Source organism: Euprymna scolopes, chromosome 45 (genome assembly GCF_053919585.1).
Source record: "Euprymna scolopes isolate OS-2025 chromosome 45, ASM5391958v1, whole genome shotgun sequence".
NCBI lineage: Eukaryota > Metazoa > Mollusca > Cephalopoda > Sepiida > Sepiolidae > Euprymna > Euprymna scolopes.
Genome location: NC_136526.1, coordinates 47,508,840 through 47,530,391, shown reverse-complemented (window position 1 = coordinate 47,530,391; position 21,552 = coordinate 47,508,840). Strand labels below are relative to the sequence as shown.

General features: G+C 31.8%; 1 long non-coding RNA gene across 1 annotated transcript in view; it reads right to left on the bottom strand.

Annotated features, from left to right (window-relative positions):
- LOC145269547 (uncharacterized) overlaps positions 1-21,552 on the bottom strand; it is a 48,187-nt gene that overhangs the window by 21,232 nt on the left and 5,403 nt on the right. Inside the window, exon 2 of the long non-coding RNA XR_013865081.1 lies at positions 18,105-18,171. This is a non-coding gene — a long non-coding RNA (uncharacterized LOC145269547). The remainder of the gene's footprint in view (positions 1-18,104; positions 18,172-21,552) is intronic.

Genomic DNA, 21,552 nt, shown 5'->3' with positions numbered 1-21,552 from the left:
ACACAGAAATTGTATCAAATATTCATCACATAGAAATTGTATCAAATATTCATCACATAGAAATTGTATCAAAGATTCATCACATAGGACTTGTATCAAAGATTCATCACATTGGACCTGTATCAAAGATTCATCACATAGGAATTGTATCAAAGATTCATCACATAGGAATTGTATCAAAGATTCATCACATAGGACTTGTATCAAAGATTAATCACATAGGACTTGTATCAAAGATTCATCACATAGGACTTGTATCAAAAATTCATCACATAGGACTTGTATCAAAGATTCATCACATAGGACTTGTATCAAAGATTCATCACATAGGACTTGTATCAAAGATTCATCACATAGGACTTGTATCAAAGATTCATCACATAGGACTTGTATCAAAGATTCATCACATAGAAATGGTATCAAATATTCATCACATAGGACTGTTATCAAAGATCCATCACATAGAAATTGTATCAAATATTCATCACATAGGACTTGTATCAAAGATTCATCACATAGGACTTGTATCAAAGATTCATCACATAGGACTTGTATCAAAGATTCATCACATAGGACTTGTATCAAAGATTCATCACATAGGACTTGTGTCAAAGATTCATCACATAGAAATTGTATCAAATATTCATCACATAGGACTTGTATCAAACATTCATCACATAGGACTTGTATCAAAGATTCATCACATAGGACTTGTATCAAAGATTCATCACATAGAAATTGTATCAAAGATTCATCACATAGGACTTGTATCAAAGATTCATCACATAGGATTTGTATCAAAGATTCATCACATAGAAATTGTATCAAAGATTCATCACATAGAAATTGTATCAAAGATTCATCACATAGGACTTGTATCAAAGATTCATCACATAAGACTTGTGTCAAAGATTCATCACATAGAAATTGTATCAAATCACATAGGACTTGTATCAAAGATTCATCACATAGGACTTGTATCAAAGATTCATCACATAGGACTTGTATCAAAGATTCATCACATAGGACTTGTATCAAAGATTCATCACATAGGACTTGTATCAAAGATTCATCACATAGGACTTGTATCAAATATTCATCACATAGGACTTGTATCAAAGCTTCATCACATAGCACTGTTATCAAAGAATCATCACATAGGACTTGTATCAAAAATTCATCACATAGGACTTGTATCAAAGATTCATCACATAGGACTTGTATCAAAGATTCATCACATAGGACTTGTATCAAAGATTCATCACATAGGACTTGTATCAAAGATTCATCACATAGGACTTGTATCAAAGATTCATCACATAGGACTTGTATCAAAGACTCATCACATAGGACTTGTATCAAAGATTAATAACATAGAAATTGTATCAAAGATTCATCACATAGAAATTGTATCAAAGATTCATCACATAGAAATTGTATCAAAGATTCATCACATAGGACTTGTATCAAAGATTCATCACATAGAAATTGTATCAAAGATACATCACATAGAAATTGTATCAAAGATTCATCACATAGGACTTGTATCAAAGATTCACCACATAGAAATTTTATAAAGATTCATCACATAGGACTTGTATCAAATATTCATCACATAGGACTTGTATCAAAGATTCATCACAGGACTTGTATCAAAGATTCATCACATAGGACTTGTATCAAAGATTCATCACATAGGACTTGTATCAAAGATTCATCACATAGGACTTGTATCAAAGATTCATCACATAGGACTTGTATCAAAGATTCATCACATAGAAATTGTATCAAATATTCATCACATAGGACTTGTATCAAAGATTCATCACATAGGACTTGTATCAAAGATTCATCACATAGGACTTGTATCAAAGATTCATCACATAGGACTTGTATCAAAGATTCATAACATAGGACTTGTATCAAAGATTCATAACATAGGACTTGTATCAAATATTCATCACATAGGACTTGTATCAAAGATTCATCACATAGAAATTGTATCAAATATTCATCACATAGGACTTGTATCAAAGATTCATCACATAGGACTTGTATCAAAGATTCATCACATAGGACTTGTATCAAAGATTCATCACATAAGACTTGTATCAAAGATTCATCACATAGGACTTGTATCAAAGATTCATCACATAGGACTTGTGTCAAAGATTCATCACATAGAAATTGTATCAAATATTCATCACATAGGACTTGTATCAAAGATTCATCACATAGGACTTGTATCAAATATTCATCACATAGGACTTGTATCAAAGATTCATCACATAGGACTTGTATCAAAGATTCATCACATAGGACTTGTATCAAAGATTCATCACATAGGACTTGTGTCAAAAATTCATCACATAAGACTTGTGTCAAAGATTCATCATATAGAAATTGTATCAAATATTCATCACATAAGACTTGTATCAAAGATTCATCACATAGGACTTGTATCAAAGATTCATCACATAGGACTTGTATCAAAGATTCATCACATAGGACTTGTATCAAAGATTCATCACATAGAAATTGTATCAAAGATTAATCACATAGGACTTGTATCAAAGATTCATCACATAGGACTTGTATCAAAGATTCATCACATAGAAATTGTATCAAATATTCATCACAGAAATTGTATCAAATATTCATCACATAGAAATTGTATCAAATATTCATCACATAGAAATTGTATCAAATATTCATCACATAGAAATTGTATCAAATATTAATCACATAGAAATTGTATCAAAGATTCATCACATAGGACTTGTATCAAAGATTCATCACATTGGACCTGTATCAAAGATTCATCACATAGGAATTGTATCAAAGATTCATCACATAGAAATTGTATCAAAGATGCATCACATAGGACTTGTATCAAAGATTCATCACATAGGACTTGTATCAAAGATTCATCACATAGGACTTGTATCAAAGATTCATCACATAGGACTTGTATCAAAGATTCATCACATAGGACTTGTGTCAAAGATTCATCACATAGGACTTGTATCAAAGATTCACCACATAGAAATTGTATCAAAGATGTATCACATAGGACTTGTATCATAGATTCATCACATAGAAATTGTATCAAAGATTCATCACATAGGACTTGTATCAAATATTCATCACATAGGACTTGTATCCAAGATTCATCACATAGGACTTGTATCAAAGATTAACCACATAGGACTTGTATCAAAGATTCATCACGTAGAAATTGTATCAAAGATTCATCACATAGAAATTGTATCAAATATTCATCACATAGGACTTGTATCAAAGATTCATCACATAGGACTTGTATCAAAGATTCATCACATAGGACTTGTATCAAAGATTCATCACATAGGACTTGTATCAAAGATTCATCACATAGGACTTGTATCAAAGATTCATCACATAGGACTTGTATCAAAGATTCATAACATAGAAATTGTATCAAAGATTCATCACATAGAAATTGTATCAAAGATTCATCACATAGAAATTGTATCAAAGATTCATCACATAGGACTTGTATCAAAGATTTACCACATAGGACTTGTATCAAAGATTCATCACATAGGACTTGTATCAAAGATTCATCACATAGGACTTGTGTCAAAGATTAATAACATAGAAATTGTATCAAAGATTAATCACATAGGACTTGTATCAAAGATTCATCACATAGGACTTGTATCAAAGATTAATAACATAGAAATTGTATCAAAGATTTATCACATAGGACTTGTATCAAAGATTCATCAAATAGGACTTGTATCAAAGATTAATAACATAGAAATTGTATCAAAGATTAATCACATAGGACTTGTATCAAAGATTCATCACATAGGACTTGTATCAAAGATTCATCACATAGGACTTGTATCAAATATTCATCACATAGAAATTGTATCAAAGATTCATCACATAGAAATTGTATAAAATATTCATCACATAGGACTTGTATCAAAGATTCATCACATAGGAATTGTATCAAAGATTCATCACATAGGACTTGTATCAAAGATTCATCACATAGGACTTGTATCAAAGATTCATCACATAGGACTTGTGTCAAAGATTCATCACATAGAAATTGTATCAAATATTCATCACATAGGACTTGTATCAAAGATTCATCACATAGGACTTGTATCAAAGATTCATCACATAGGACTTGTATCAAAGATTCATCACATAGGACTTGTATCAAAGATTCATCACATAGGACTTGTATCAAAGATTCATAACATAGAAATTGTATCAAAGATTCATCACATAGGACTTGTATCAAATATTCATCACATAGGACTTGTATCAAAGATTCATCACATAGGACTTGTATCAAAGATTCATCACATAGGACTTGTATCAAAGATTCATCACATAGGACTTGTGTCAAAAATTCATCACATAAGACTTGTGTCAAAGATTCATCACATAGGACTTGTATCAAATATTCATCACATAGACTTGTATCAAAGATTCATCACATAGGACTTGTATCAAAGATTCATCACATAGGACTTGTATCAAAGATTCATCACATAGGACTTGTATCAAAGATTCATCACATAGGACTTGTATCAAAGATTCATCACATAGGACTTGTATCAAAGATTCATCACATAGGACTTGTATCAAAGATTCATCACATAGGACTTGTATCAAAGATTCATCACATAGGACTTGTATCAAAGATTCATCACATAGGACTTGTATCAAAGATTCATCACATAGGACTTGTATCAAAGATTCATCACATAGGACTTGTATCAAAGATTCATCACATAGGACTTGTATCAAAGATTCATCACATAGGACTTGTATCAAAGATTCATCACATAGAAATTGTATCAAAGATTCATCACATAGAAATTGTATCAAATATTCATCACATAGGACTTGTATCAAAGATTCATCACATAGGACTTGTATCAAAGATTCATCACATAGGACTTGTATCAAAAATTCATCACATAGGACTTGTATCAAAGATTCATCACATAGGACTTGTATCAAAGATTCATCACATAGGACTTGTATCAAAGATTCATCACATAGGACTTGTATCAAAGATTCATCTCATAGGACTTGTATAAAAGATTCATCACATAGGACTTGTATCAAAGACTCATCACATAGGACTTGTATCAAAGATTAATAACATAGAAATTGTATCAAAGATTCATCACATAGGACTTGTATCAAAGATTCATCACATAGAAATTGTATCGAAGATTCATCACATAGGACTTGTATCAAAGATTCATCACATAGAAATTGTATCAAAGATACATCACATAGAAATTGTATCAAAGATTCATCACATAGGACTTGTATCAAAGATTCACCACATAGAAATTTTATCAAAGATTCATCACATAGGACTTGTATCAAAGATTCATCACATAGGACTTGTATCAAATATTCATCACATAGGACTTGTATCAAAGATTCATCACAGGACTTGTATCAAAGATTCATCACATAGGACTTGTATCAAAGATTCATCACATAGGACTTGTATCAAAGATTCATCACATAGGACTTGTATCAAAGATTCATCACATAGGACTTGTATCAAAGATTCATCACATAGAAATTGTATCAAATATTCATCACATAGGACTTGTATCAAAGATTCATCACATAGGACTTGTATCAAAGATTCATCACATAGGACTTGTATCAAAGATTCATCACATAGGACTTGTATCAAAGATTCATAAAATAGGACTTGTATCAAAGATTCATAACATAGGACTTGTATCAAATATTCATCACATAGGACTTGTATCAAAGATTCATTACATAGAAATTGTATCAAATATTCATCACATAGGACTTGTATCAAAGATTCATAACATAGGACTTGTATCAAAAATTCATCACATAGGACTTGTATCAAAGATTCATCACATAGGACTTGTATCAAAGATTCATCACATAGGACTTGTGTCAAAGATTCATCACATAGAAATTGTATCAAATATTCATCACATAGGACTTGTATCAAAGATTCATCACATAGGACTTGTATCAAATATTCATCACATAGGACTTGTATCAAAGATTCATCACATAGGACTTGTATCAAAGATTCATCACATAGGACTTGTATCAAAGATTCATCACATAGGACTTGTGTCAAAAATTCATCACATAAGACTTGTGTCAAAGATTCATCATATAGAAATTGTATCAAATATTCATCACATAGGACTTGTATCAAAGATTCATCACATAGGACTTGTATCAAAGATTCATCACATAGGACTTGTATCAAAAATTCATCACATAGGACTTGTATCAAAGATTCATCACAGAGGACTTTTATCAAAGATTCATCACATAGAAATTGTATCAAAGATTAATCACATAGGACTTGTATCAAAGATTCATCACATAGGACTTGTATCAAAGATTCATCACATAGAAATTGTATCAAAGATTCATCACATAGGACTTGTATCAAAGATTCATCACATAAGACTTGTGTCAAAGATTCATCACATAGGAATTGTATCAAAGATTCATCACATAGGACTTGTATCAAAGATTCATCACATAGGACTTGTATCAAAGATTCATCACATAGGACTTGTATCAAAGATTTATCACATAGGACTTGTACCAAAGATTCATCACATAGGACTTGTATCAAAGATTCACCACATAGGACTTGTATCAAAGATTCATCACATAGGACTTGTATCAAATATTCATCACATAGGACTTGTATCAAAGATTCATCACATAGGACTTGTATCAAAGATTCATCACATAGAAATTGTATCAAATATTCATCACATAGGACTTGTATCAAAGATTCATCACATAGGACTTGTATCAAAGATTCATCACATAGGACTTGTATCAAAGATTCATCACATAGGACTTGTATCAAAGATTCATAACATAGGACTTGTATCAAAGATTCATAACATAGGACTTGTATCAAATATTCATCACATAGGACTTGTATCAAAGATTCATCACATAGAAATTGTATCAAATATTCATCACATAGGACTTGTATCAAAGATTCATCACATAGGACTTGTATCAAAGATTCATCACATAGGACTTGTATCAAAGATTCATCACATAGGACTTGTGTCAAAGATTCATCACATAGAAATTGTATCAAATATTCATCACATAGGACTTGTATCAAAGATTCATCACATAGGACTTGTATCAAATATTCATCACATAGGACTTGTATCAAAGATTCATCACATAGGACTTGTATCAAAGATTCATCACATAGGACTTGTATCAAAGATTCATCACATAGGACTTGTGTAAAAAATTCATCACATAAGACTTGTGTCAAAGATTCATCATATAGAAATTGTATCAAATATTCATCACATAGGACTTGTATCAAAGATTCATCACATAGGACTTGTATCAAAGATTCATCACATAGGACTTGTATCAAAGATTCATCACATAGGACTTGTATCAAAGATTCATCACATAGAAATTGTATCAAAGATTAATCACATAGGACTTGTATCAAAGATTCATCACATAGGACTTGTATCAAAGATTCATCACATAGAAATTGTATCAAAGATTCATCACATAGGACTTGTATCAAAGATTCATCACATAAGACTTGTGTCAAAGATTCATCACATAAAAATTGTATCAAAGATTCATCACATAGGACTTGTATCAAAGATTCATCACATAGGACTTGTACCAAAGATTCATCACATAGAAATTGTATCAAAGATTCATCACATAGGACTTGTATCAAAGATTTATCACATAGGACTTGTACCAAAGATTCATCACATAGGACTTGTATCAAAGATTCACCACATAGGACTTGTATCAAACATTCATCTCATAGGACTTGTATCAAATATTCATCACATAGGACTTGTATCAAAGATTCATCACATAGGACTTGTATCAAAGATTCATCACATAGAACTTGTATCAAAGATTCATTACATAGGACTTGTATCAAAGATTCATCACATAGGACTTATATCAAAGATTCATCACATAGGACTTGTATCAAAGATTCATCACATAGAAATTGTATCAAAGATTCATCACATAGGACTTGTATCAAAGATTCATCACATAGGACTTGTATCAAAGATTCATCACATAGGACTTGTATCAAAGATTCATCACATAGAAATTGTATCAAAGATTCATCACATAGGACTTGTATCAAAGATTCATCACATAGGACTTGTATCAAATATTCATCACATAGGACTTGTATCAAAGATTCATCACATAGGACTTTTATCAAAGATTCATCACATAGGACGTATCAAAGATTCATCACATAGGACTTGTATCAAATATTCATCACATAGGACTTGTATCAAAGATTCATCACATAGGACTTGTATCAAAGATTCATCACATAGGACTTGTATCAAAGATTCATCACATAGGACTTGTGTCAAAAATTCATCACATAAGACTTGTGTCAAAGATTCATCATATAGAAATTGTATCAAATATTCATCACATAGGACTTTTATACAAGATTCATCACATAGGACTTGTATCAAAGATTAATCACATAGGACTTGTATCAAAGATTCATCACATAGGAATTGTATCAAAGATTCATCACATAGGACTTGTATCAAAGATTCATCACATAGGACTTGTATCAAAGATTCATCACATAGAAATTGTATCAAAGATTCATCACATAGGACTTGTATCAAAGATTCATCACATAGGACTTGTATCAAAGATTCATCACTTAAGACTTGTGTCAAAGATTCATCACATAGGACTTGTGTCAAAGATTCATCACATAGAAATTGTATCAAATATTCATCACATAGGACTTGTATCAAAGATTCATCACATAGGACTTGTATCAAAGATTCATCACATAGGACTTGTATACAAAGATTCATCACATAGGACTTGTATCAAAGATTCATCACATAGGACTTGTATCAAAGATTCATCACATAGGACTTGTGTCAAAAATTCATCACATAAGACTTGTGTCAAAGATTCATCATATAGAAATTGTATCAAATATTCATCACATAGGACTTGTATCAAATATTCATCACATAGGACTTGTATCAAAGATTCATCACATAGGACTTGTATCAAAGATTCATCACATAGGACTTGTATCAAAGATTCATCACATAGGACTTGTATCAAAGATTCATCACATAGAAATTGTATCAAAGATTCATCACATAGGACTTGTATCAAAGATTCATCACATAGGACTTGTGTCAAAGATTCATCACATAGAAATTGTATCAAATATTCATCACATTGGACTTGTATCAAAGATTCATCACATAGGACTTGTATCAAAGATTCATCACATAGGACTTGTATCAAAGATTCATCACATAGGACTTGTATCAAAGATTTATCACATAGGACTTGTACCAAAGATTCATCACATAAGACTTGTATCAAAGATTCACCACATAGGACTTGTATCAAATATTCATCACATAGGACTTGTATCAAAGATTCATCACATAGGACTTGTATCAAATATTCATCACATAGGACTTGTATCAAAGATTCATCACATAGGACTTGTATCAAAGATTCATCACATAGGACTTGTATCAAAGATTCATCACATAGGACTTGTGTAAAAAATTCATCACATAAGACTTGTGTCAAAGATTCATCATATAGAAATTGTATCAAATATTCATCACATAGGACTTGTATCAAAGATTCATCACATAGGACTTGTATCAAAGATTCATCACATAGGACTTGTATCAAAGATTCATCACATAGGACTTGTATCAAAGATTCATCACATAGAAATTGTATCAAAGATTAATCACATAGGACTTGTATCAAAGATTCATCACATAGGACTTGTATCAAAGATTCATCACATAGAAATTGTATCAAAGATTCATCACATAGGACTTGTATCAAAGATTCATCACATAAGACTTGTGTCAAAGATTCATCACATAAAAATTGTATCAAAGATTCATCACATAGGACTTGTATCAAAGATTCATCACATAGGACTTGTACCAAAGATTCATCACATAGAAATTGTATCAAAGATTCATCACATAGGACTTGTATCAAAGATTTATCACATAGGACTTGTACCAAAGATTCATCACATAGGACTTGTATCAAAGATTCACCACATAGGACTTGTATCAAACATTCATCTCATAGGACTTGTATCAAATATTCATCACATAGGACTTGTATCAAAGATTCATCACATAGGACTTGTATCAAAGATTCATCACATAGAACTTGTATCAAAGATTCATTACATAGGACTTGTATCAAAGATTCATCACATAGGACTTATATCAAAGATTCATCACATAGGACTTGTATCAAAGATTCATCACATAGAAATTGTATCAAAGATTCATCACATAGGACTTGTATCAAAGATTCATCACATAGGACTTGTATCAAAGATTCATCACATAGGACTTGTATCAAAGATTCATCACATAGAAATTGTATCAAAGATTCATCACATAGGACTTGTATCAAAGATTCATCACATAGGACTTGTATCAAATATTCATCACATAGGACTTGTATCAAAGATTCATCACATAGGACTTTTATCAAAGATTCATCACATAGGACGTATCAAAGATTCATCACATAGGACTTGTATCAAATATTCATCACATAGGACTTGTATCAAAGATTCATCACATAGGACTTGTATCAAAGATTCATCACATAGGACTTGTATCAAAGATTCATCACATAGGACTTGTGTCAAAAATTCATCACATAAGACTTGTGTCAAAGATTCATCATATAGAAATTGTATCAAATATTCATCACATAGGACTTTTATACAAGATTCATCACATAGGACTTGTATCAAAGATTAATCACATAGGACTTGTATCAAAGATTCATCACATAGGAATTGTATCAAAGATTCATCACATAGGACTTGTATCAAAGATTCATCACATAGGACTTGTATCAAAGATTCATCACATAGAAATTGTATCAAAGATTCATCACATAGGACTTGTATCAAAGATTCATCACATAGGACTTGTATCAAAGATTCATCACTTAAGACTTGTGTCAAAGATTCATCACATAGGACTTGTGTCAAAGATTCATCACATAGAAATTGTATCAAATATTCATCACATAGGACTTGTATCAAAGATTCATCACATAGGACTTGTATCAAAGATTCATCACATAGGACTTGTATACAAAGATTCATCACATAGGACTTGTATCAAAGATTCATCACATAGGACTTGTATCAAAGATTCATCACATAGGACTTGTGTCAAAAATTCATCACATAAGACTTGTGTCAAAGATTCATCATATAGAAATTGTATCAAATATTCATCACATAGGACTTGTATCAAATATTCATCACATAGGACTTGTATCAAAGATTCATCACATAGGACTTGTATCAAAGATTCATCACATAGGACTTGTATCAAAGATTCATCACATAGGACTTGTATCAAAGATTCATCACATAGAAATTGTATCAAAGATTCATCACATAGGACTTGTATCAAAGATTCATCACATAGGACTTGTGTCAAAGATTCATCACATAGAAATTGTATCAAATATTCATCACATTGGACTTGTATCAAAGATTCATCACATAGGACTTGTATCAAAGATTCATCACATAGGACTTGTATCAAAGATTCATCACATAGGACTTGTATCAAAGATTTATCACATAGGACTTGTACCAAAGATTCATCACATAAGACTTGTATCAAAGATTCACCACATAGGACTTGTATCAAAGATTCATCACATAGGACTTGTATCAAAGATTCATCACATAGGACTTGTATCAAAGATTCATCACATAGGACTTGTATCAAAGATTCATCACATAGAAATTGTATCAAATATTCATCACATAGGACTTGTATCAAAGATTCATCACATAGGACTTGTATCAAATATTCATCACATAGAAATTGCATCAAATATTCATCACATAGGACTTGTATCAAAGATTCATCACATAGGACTTGTATCAAAGATTCATCACATAGGACTTGTGTCAAAAATTCATCACATAAGACTTGTGTCAAAGATTCATCATATAGAAATTGTATCAAATATTCATCACATAGGACTTGTATCAAAGATTCATCACATAGGACTTGTATCAAAGATTCATCACATAGGACTTGTATCAAAGATTCATCACATAGGACTTGTATCAAAGATTCATCACATAGGACTTGTATCAAAGATTCATCACATAGGAATTGTATCAAAGATTCATCACATAGGACTTGTATCAAAGATTCATCACATAGGACTTGTATCAAAGATTCATCACATAGGACTTGTATCAAAGATTCATCACATAGGACTTGTATCAAAGATTCATCACATAGAAATTGTATCAAAGATTCATCACATAGGACTTGTATCAAAGATTCATCACATAGGACTTGTATCAAAGATTCATCACATAAGACTTGTGTCAAAGATTCATCACATAGAAATTGTATCAAATATTCATCACATAGGACTTGTATCAAAGATTCACCACATAGGACTTGTATCAAAGATTCATCACATAGGACTTGTATCAAATATTCATCACATAGGACTTGTATCAAAGATTCATCACATAGGACTTGTATCAAAGATTCATCACATAGGACTTGTATCAAATATTCATCACATAGGACTTGTATCAAAGATTCATCACATAGGACTTGTATCAAAGATTCATCACATAGGACTTGTATCAAAGATTCATCACATAGGACTTGTGTCAAAAATTCATCACATAAGACTTGTGTCAAAGATTCATCATATAGAAATTGTATCAAATATTCATCACATAGGACTTGTATACAAGATTCATCACATAGGACTTGTATCAAAGATTCATCACATAGGACTTGTATCAAAGATTCATCACATAGGAATTGTATCAAAGATTAATCACATAGGACTTGTATCAAAGATTCATCACATAGGACTTGTATCAAAGATTCATCACATAGAAATTGTATCAAAGATTCATCACATAGGAATTGTATCAAAGATTCATCACATAGGACTTGTATCAAAGATTCATCACATAAGACTTGTGTCAAAGATTCATCACATAGGACTTGTGTCAAAGATTCATCACATAGAAATTGTATCAAATATTCATCACATAGGACTTGTATCAAAGATTCATCACATAGGACTTGTAACAAAGATTCATCACATAGGACTTATATCAAAGATTCATCACATAGGACTTGTATCAAAGATTCATCACATAGGACTTGTATCAAAGATTCATCACATAGGACTGATATCAAAGATTCATCACATAGGACTTGTATCAAAGATTCATCACATAGGACTTGTATCAAAGATTCATCACATAGGACTTGTATCAAAGATTCATCACATAGGACTTGTGTCAAAAATTCATCACATAAGACTTGTGTCAAAGATTCATCATATAGAAATTGTATCAAATATTCATCACATAGGACTTGTATCAAAGATTCATCACATAGGACTTGTATCAAAGATTCATCACATAGGACTTGTATCAAAGATTCATCACATAGGACTTGTATCAAAGATTCATCACATAGGACTTGTATCAAAGATTCATCACATAGAAATTGTATCAAAGATTCATCACATAGGACTTGTATCAAAGATTCATCACATAAGACTTGTGTCAAAGATTCATCACATAGAAATTGTATCAAATATTCATCACATAGGACTTGTATCAAAGATTCATCACATAGGACTTGTATCAAAGATTCATCACATAGGACTTGTATCAAAGATTCATCACATAGGACTTGTATCAAAGATTCATCACATAGGACTTGTATCAAAGATTCATCACATAGGACTTGTATCAAAGATTTATCACATAGGACTTGTACCAAAGATTCATCACATAGGACTTGTATCAAAGATTCACCACATAGGACTTGTATCAAAGATTCATCACATAGGACTTGTATCAAAGATTCATCACATAGGACTTGTATCAAAGATTCATCACATAGGACTTGTATCAAAGATTCATCACATAGAACTTGTATCAAAGATTCATTACATAGGACTTGTATCAAAGATTCATCACATAGGACTTATATCAAAGATTCATCACATAGGACTTGTATCAAAGATTCATCACATAGGACTTGTATCAAAGATTCATCACATAGAAATTGTATCAAATATTCATCACATAGGACTTGTATCAAAGATTCATCACATAGGACTTGTATCAAAGATTCATCACATAGGACTTGTATCAAAGATTCATCACATAGAAATTGTATCAAATATTCATCACATAGGACTTGTATCAAAGATTCATCACATAGGACTTGTATCAAAGATTCATCACATAGGACTTGTGTCAAAAATTCATCACATAAGACTTGTGTCAAAGATTCATCATATAGAAATTGTATCAAATATTCATCACATAGGACTTGTATCAAAGATTCATCACATAGGACTTGTATCAAAGATTCATCACATAGGACTTGTATCAAAGATTCATCACATAGGACTTGTATCAAAGATTCATCACATAGGACTTGTATCAAAGATTCATCACATAGGACTTGTATCAAAGATTCATCACATAGGAATTGTATCAAAGATTCATCACATAGGAATTGTATCAAAGATTCATCACATAGGACTTGTATCAAAGATTCATCACATAGGACTTGTATCAAAGATTCATCACATAGAAATTGTATCAAAGATTCATCACATAGGACTTGTATCAAAGATTCATCACATAGGACTGGTATCAAAGATTCATCACATAAGACTTGTGTCAAAGATTCATCACATAGAAATTGTATCAAATATTCATCACATAGGACTTGTATCAAAGATTCACCACATAGGACTTGTATCAAAGATTCATCACATAGGACTTGTATCAAATATTCATCACATAGGACTTGTATCAAAGATTCATCACATAGGACTTGTATCAAAGATTCATCACATAGGACTTGTATCAAATATTCATCACATAGGACTTGTATCAAAGATTCATCACATAGGACTTGTATCAATGATTCATCACATAGGACTTGTGTCAAAAATTCATCACATAAGACTTGTGTCAAAGATTCATCATATAGAAATTGTATCAAATATTCATCACATAGGACTTGTATACAAGATTCATCACATAGGACTTGTATCAAAGATTCATCACATAGGAATTGTATCAAAGATTCATCACATAGGAATTGTATCAAAGATTCATCACATAGGACTTGTATCAAAGATTCATCACATAGGACTTGTATCAAAGATTCATCACATAGAAATGGTATCAAAGATTCATCACATAGGACTTGTATCAAAGATTCATCACATAGGACTTGTATCAAAGATTTATCACATAGGACTTGTATCAAAGATTCATCACATAGGACTTGTATCAAAGATTCATCACATAGGACTTGTATCAAAGATTCATCACATAGAAATTGTATCAAAGATTCATCACATAGGACTTGTATCAAAGATTCTTCAAATTGTGACTTCAGAGACACTGAGATGTTTTGCAATTGACCTCATTGATAGGGCACTCGTCAATGATTTTCTGAACATGTTGAATAAACTTGTGTGTTTTTATGGTGTCAAAGCATTTCTAGTGCTTTTTACATTTAGCAACAGAAGAAATTTGGCCATCATTTTCTTCTACCTCATTGCGAACTTTAAAAACAAAGGATCGGGTGACTTTAAGAAATTGTGCAATTTGCAAATCGCTGTATTCTGCCAATATTGCAACTATTACAACATGTCTTTTTATTTCCTGTGCTAGTTTATTATCTTTTTTTATTTCCTGAGCTAGTTTATTGTCTTTTTTTATTTCCTGTGCTAGTTTATTGTCTTTTTTTATTTCCTGTGCTAGTTTATTGTCTTTTTTTATTTCCTGTGCTAGTTTATTGTCTTTTTTATTTCCTGTGCTAGTTTATTGTTTTTTTTTATTTCCTGTGCTAGTTTATAGTCTTTTTTTATTTCCTGTGCTAGTTTATAGTCTTTTTTTATTTCCTGTGCTAGTTTATTGTCTTTTTTTATTTCCTGTGCTAGTTTATTTTCTTTTTTTATTTCCTGTGCTAGTTTATTGTCTTTTTTATTTCCTGTGCTAGTTTGTCTTTTTTATTTCCTGTGCTAGTTTATTGTCTCTTTTTTATTTCCTGTGCTAGTTTATTGTCTTTTTTTTATTTCCTGTGCTAGTTTATTGTCTTTTTTATTTCCTGTGCTAGTTTGTCTTTTTTTATTTCCTGTGCTAGTTTATTGTCTTTTTTTTATTTCCTGAGCTAGTTTATTGTCTTTTTTTTATTTCCTGTGCTAGTTTATTGTCTTTTTTTTATTTCCTGAGCTAGTTTGTCTTTTTTTATTTCCTGTGCTAGTTTATTGTCTTTTTTTATTTCCTGTGCTAGTTTGTCTTTTTTTATTTCCTGTGCTAGTTTATTGTCTTTTTTATTTCCTGTGCTAGTTTGTCTTTTTTTTAATTTCCTGTGCTAGTTTGTCTTTTTTTATTTCCTGTGCTAGTTTATTGTCTTTTTTTTATTTCCTGAGCTAGTTTATTGCCTTTTTTTATTTCCTGTGCTAGTTTATTGTCTTTTTTTATTTCCTGAGCTAGTTTGTCTTTTTTTATTTCCTGTGCTAGTTTATTGTCTTTTTTTTATTTCCTGTGCTAGTTTATTGTCTTTTTTATTTCCTGTGCTAGTTTATTGTCTTTTTTTTATTTCCTGTGCTAGTGTATTGTCTTTTTTTATTTCCTGTGCTAGTTCATTGTCTTTTTTTATTTCCTGTGCTAGTTTATTGTCTTTTTTTATTTCCTGTGCTAGTTTATTGTCTTTTTCTATTTCTTGCGCTTGTTTATTGTCTTTTTTTATTTCCTGTGCTAGTTTATTGTCTTTTTTTATTTCCTGTGCTAGTTTATTGTTTTTTTTTATTTCCTGTGCTAGTTTATTGTCTTTTTCTATTTCTCGCGCTAGTTTATTGTCTCCCATGACTAATTGTCTGTAAAAAAAAAAAAAGTTAAAAGTTATTATACAGGAAAGAATTGGTAAAATAAGTTTACGACATAATCACGTTGACACACCATATAATAAGATTACGGCATAATCACGTTGACACACCAGTTCCTGCTGGATCACTGAAGTTAAGCAACGTTTAACCTGGTCAGTACTAAATGGGTGACCATTTGGGGCTCCCAGGTGCTGTATGTGCTCTCCGCTTATCTTGGCATTGTTTCCAGTTGTCCTGGTCTTCTCCTTGCCACTGGACTCAGACAGTGCCGATTCAGGAGACGTGTGGTTGGGGATTGTGCAACGTTGCCTCACAATAACATGTGCTTTTGCCCCTAAGGGGTATCCTTTGTCTTTCAAGACTGAACGGAAGCATGGGTAAAAAAAGTGATGTTTTCAAACACCAGATGCACCCTGTATATTACAGAATTCCAAAATTGTCCAATTATAAAAACAAAAAAAATAGTGTGATCACATCTTTGAAAACATTTTGGAATGCTAATTTGAAAATATTAGAAAAACAAAAAAAAATTTTGTGAAATATTTTTCAAACTCGAGACTCTGGATGGAATTTGGAACGGCACCTTTTATTTACTTTACGGGAGTAGCATGCTCTCGTTCCATCAGCCATCACTGGATAGAGGTTCTAAGTTCAATTCTCAGTGTGGGTGAATGAAAAATACAATCACGAATTATTCCGGACCTTTATCCAGGCATGGCTGATGAAACGAGAGTATGCTACTCCCGTGAAATAAATAAAGGATTCTATTTAAAATTCCGTCCAGATTCCCAAGTTTGACAGAAAGATTCCTGAGTTCGACAAAATATACCTGAAGAAGGTCGGAGGCTACATCAACTGAAACGTGGTGAAAATGACACTCAAGATAAGAACAATAGTCCGATGAAACCAAATAATAAGAATGTGATTAACCCTTCAGAAAACTAATCAGATTCATAACCAGAATTAAAGTTACATTTTCAACAATTTAAAAGTAAAATAATTATTTGAAGTATAATAAAAAGGATACTTACATAAATCAACATTCCTGGCTGAAAATATTCGGTCAGCAAAATTTTGGAACAAACTAAAACCAAGTTCCTAAAATGGAAAACAATGATTTTCACTACATTTTATTTTGAACTCATACATTTTAATTATTATAGGAAATAATTATGTCAGCTCCTTTAAGAAACTCGTTTCTTATCGTTGAGCACTTCCAGTTCAATTAAAGTCGATCAATTAAACTCTTATGCATAGATCATCGTATAATGATGAGATCACTCTGACTGACGTAAAAACATTTAAAAATAAAATGTTTAATTCCAACGTTATTTCATGTGGTTAATAGAAGCCGAATGGATACGGTCTTTGCTAATCAAGTCAGAGATGGCTTGTGTTGCCAGGTTCGAATCTATCAACTGGTATTAATTGTGACACCTTACACTGAAGATTCCCGAAAGGATGAAACACTAGTGTCTGTAGGTATTTAATTATTATAGTAAGTAATTATATATATATATATATATATATATATATATATATATATATATATATATATATATATATATATATATATATATATATATCTTATTAATGTTTTAAACCAAAATTTATATACAGGGAGGGCCAAAAGTATATATATCAGGTCATCCCATAAGTTCTGTCCGAATTTATGAATAAAGAATAGAAGTGAGCAAATGTTACATTTTATTTAAAATTAGATCATCAATATACTTTCCCTGATTATCTATGACTGCCTTTCCATCTATTAACAAGCTTATTAGTTCGATCGCTGTAAAATCCTTTTAGCTTTGATTCGAAGAACTCACAAATGTCAGTTTCAACACTTTTCTGCGTTACAGAAGCTGTTCCTTCCAAATGTGTAAACAAATGAATCCAATACATATACGACCACATGTTAAGTCATCCCATAAATTCTGTCAGAATATATGAATAAAGAAAAGAATCTATTTGTAAAATCTCTCCTTCCCACCTGACTACAACTTAGATGTCTTCAAGTCCAACGTAGACAAATTCCTAATGAACCGCCCTCTTAAGTAAACACTTCATTAAATCTCCACACCAACGTACTGTACTTGCATTAACCCTTATCCCTGAGTGGTTTCCGGGCCTTGATAAGTGGTGACCGCCGTGTAAAAAAAAAACAAACAAACAAAAAAACAAATGAATCCAATACATATACGCCCACATATTAAGTCATCCCATAAGTTCTGTCCGAATTTATGAATAAAGAATAGAAGTGAGCAAATGTTACATTTTATTTAAAATTAGATCATCAATATACTTTCCCTGATTATCTATGACTTCCTTTCCATCTATTAACAAGCTTATTAGTTCCATCGCTGTAAAATCCTTTTGACTTTGATTCAAAGAACTCACAAATGTTTCAACACCTTTCTGCGTTACAAAAGCTGTTCCTTCCAAATGATTTTGTAAGCTATGAGACAAATGGTAGTCTGAAGGAGCAAGGTCAGGAGAATAGGGTGGATGAGGAATTTTCTCCCAACCAAGTTCTTCGATCTTTTGTGAGGTGATTCTTGCTGTGCGGGGTTGTGCATTGTCCTGATGAAACACCGCCCCTTTTTAATTCGCTAGAGCAGGTATTCCCCCCCCCCAAAGCCTGGTTCAAATGCTCTAATTGCTGACAGTAGATTTCTTTTCACAAGTAAATCAATGTATTCTGAACTTAATGTACTCCTAAAAGCAAGGTATTCTGGGAAGAATGTATTATAAAAACAGAAATAATTGAATGGAATTACATTTGACAACTTTATTCGGCATTAACTAACACAAACATGGTTGATATGCCATAAAGCAAACCATTTACTTATTTACAAGCTATACATATGGCATGGAAGAAATTTGAAATCAGCATTTATTTGGTTTACAGATTTCCAAATTATCCAAATGAGATGATCCAATTCTTTCAAGGTCCTGTCGGTGGGGCATTAGAATATGCCGACTGCCTCCCTGCAGAGGGTAAAAGTCCCTCAATGGGGGTCCTGGATATGACCTTAAACTATATCCAGTGGTGAGGCCCCAGCTTGTGGGCTTTGGGGAGTGTGGAGCCACCTTTTAATTACCATTGCTCCCAGGTCCAGGAGTGGTAGTACCTGTTAGGGTCCCAACTATGGGTTAAATAGAAACCGACGTGAAAACAACAAATATATTCTATTAAAAAATTTTTTTCTTCAAAATGTTTGGATTCAGCATTAAATAACCCGAAAAGGGTTGATATGCCGTAAAACAAAAACAACCAACCAATTCTTTCAAACATTTCAAACAGAAATGTTAGAATCTGTTTTAGATTAGGCCCTCCTGAGTTGGTCGGGTAAGAATGCAATGGGAATTTTCAAGTTGCTTGGGTATCAAATAAGATTCAGAATTTGGAAGTCGTACTTGTACTTGAGCAGGGGTACTTGTACTAAAGACAAGTTATCACTTAAAGTTTTGCTTTATTATATCTGCGGGCTTAGAACTAACTTAGATAAAAAAAAAGTTAGGACTTTAAAAAAAAAAAGTTAGGACTTTATTTAAGTAATATACTTAATATATTCTATTACTGCAAGCTTGCCTATATTGAAAATGCTTGCTTCCTGGCTAGCCAATCAAACCATCTAATATAGTTAGTCTTATTTTCTATTATATTCGAAATATAATACAGTGACATTAGCAAAGAAAAAGTCACCTATGAAAACGAACCTCCTAAATTAAAACCTTGAATAATTATCTAAACTCGAATCTAAATTAATATTAAGCCGACTTTACAAATTGATAAAAGTTAATTACTGGATTTTAATCATAAAGGTGAAGCTCCATTATTCAAACTCGAGATAGATAACGACAAACTTCCACTCATTAATATGAGAGTGGAGATTATCATCAAAAGTGTCCTGAATTGATAACTTAGCACCAGACTTACTGCTTAGATATAAATAAGTCACTTGTACCCATTCCCCTCCTTCCCCCCCTTTTTTTTAAATGGAGAGTAGATAATACAGTGGATATGTTATCGGCAGCTCCAGTAACTCTTGCTTCTCCTTTTTTGTCCCTCAGTCCTCATTCAATGAGTAATTTTTCTGACAAAGGGTGAAGAAAAAGCTGCTTAAAGGTCGGTAGTACTTGGTGAGCAGTAGTCTGAGATGTCGGAAATTTTTCTGTCTCTATGTCTATCCTTGTGGCCATGTCACTGTTCCATCATTTCTCCTAGCAAACTCCCCAGATATCTTAGCAGTAAGTGAAACTAACCTACACGCCTCCATCCCTTCTAACCACTTGAACATGCCTGGTTATCTCCCACTTTGCTGTAAGGGCTCAGGCAGACAGATACATAGAGTCTATTTTCGAAACACCCTCTCCTTGACTAGAGAATCCAAACTAGAATCAGACGACCAGGCCTTCATGTGTTTTAGACTTAACCGGCAATATAGCTATTTATATTTTCTTTACCATTCTCTC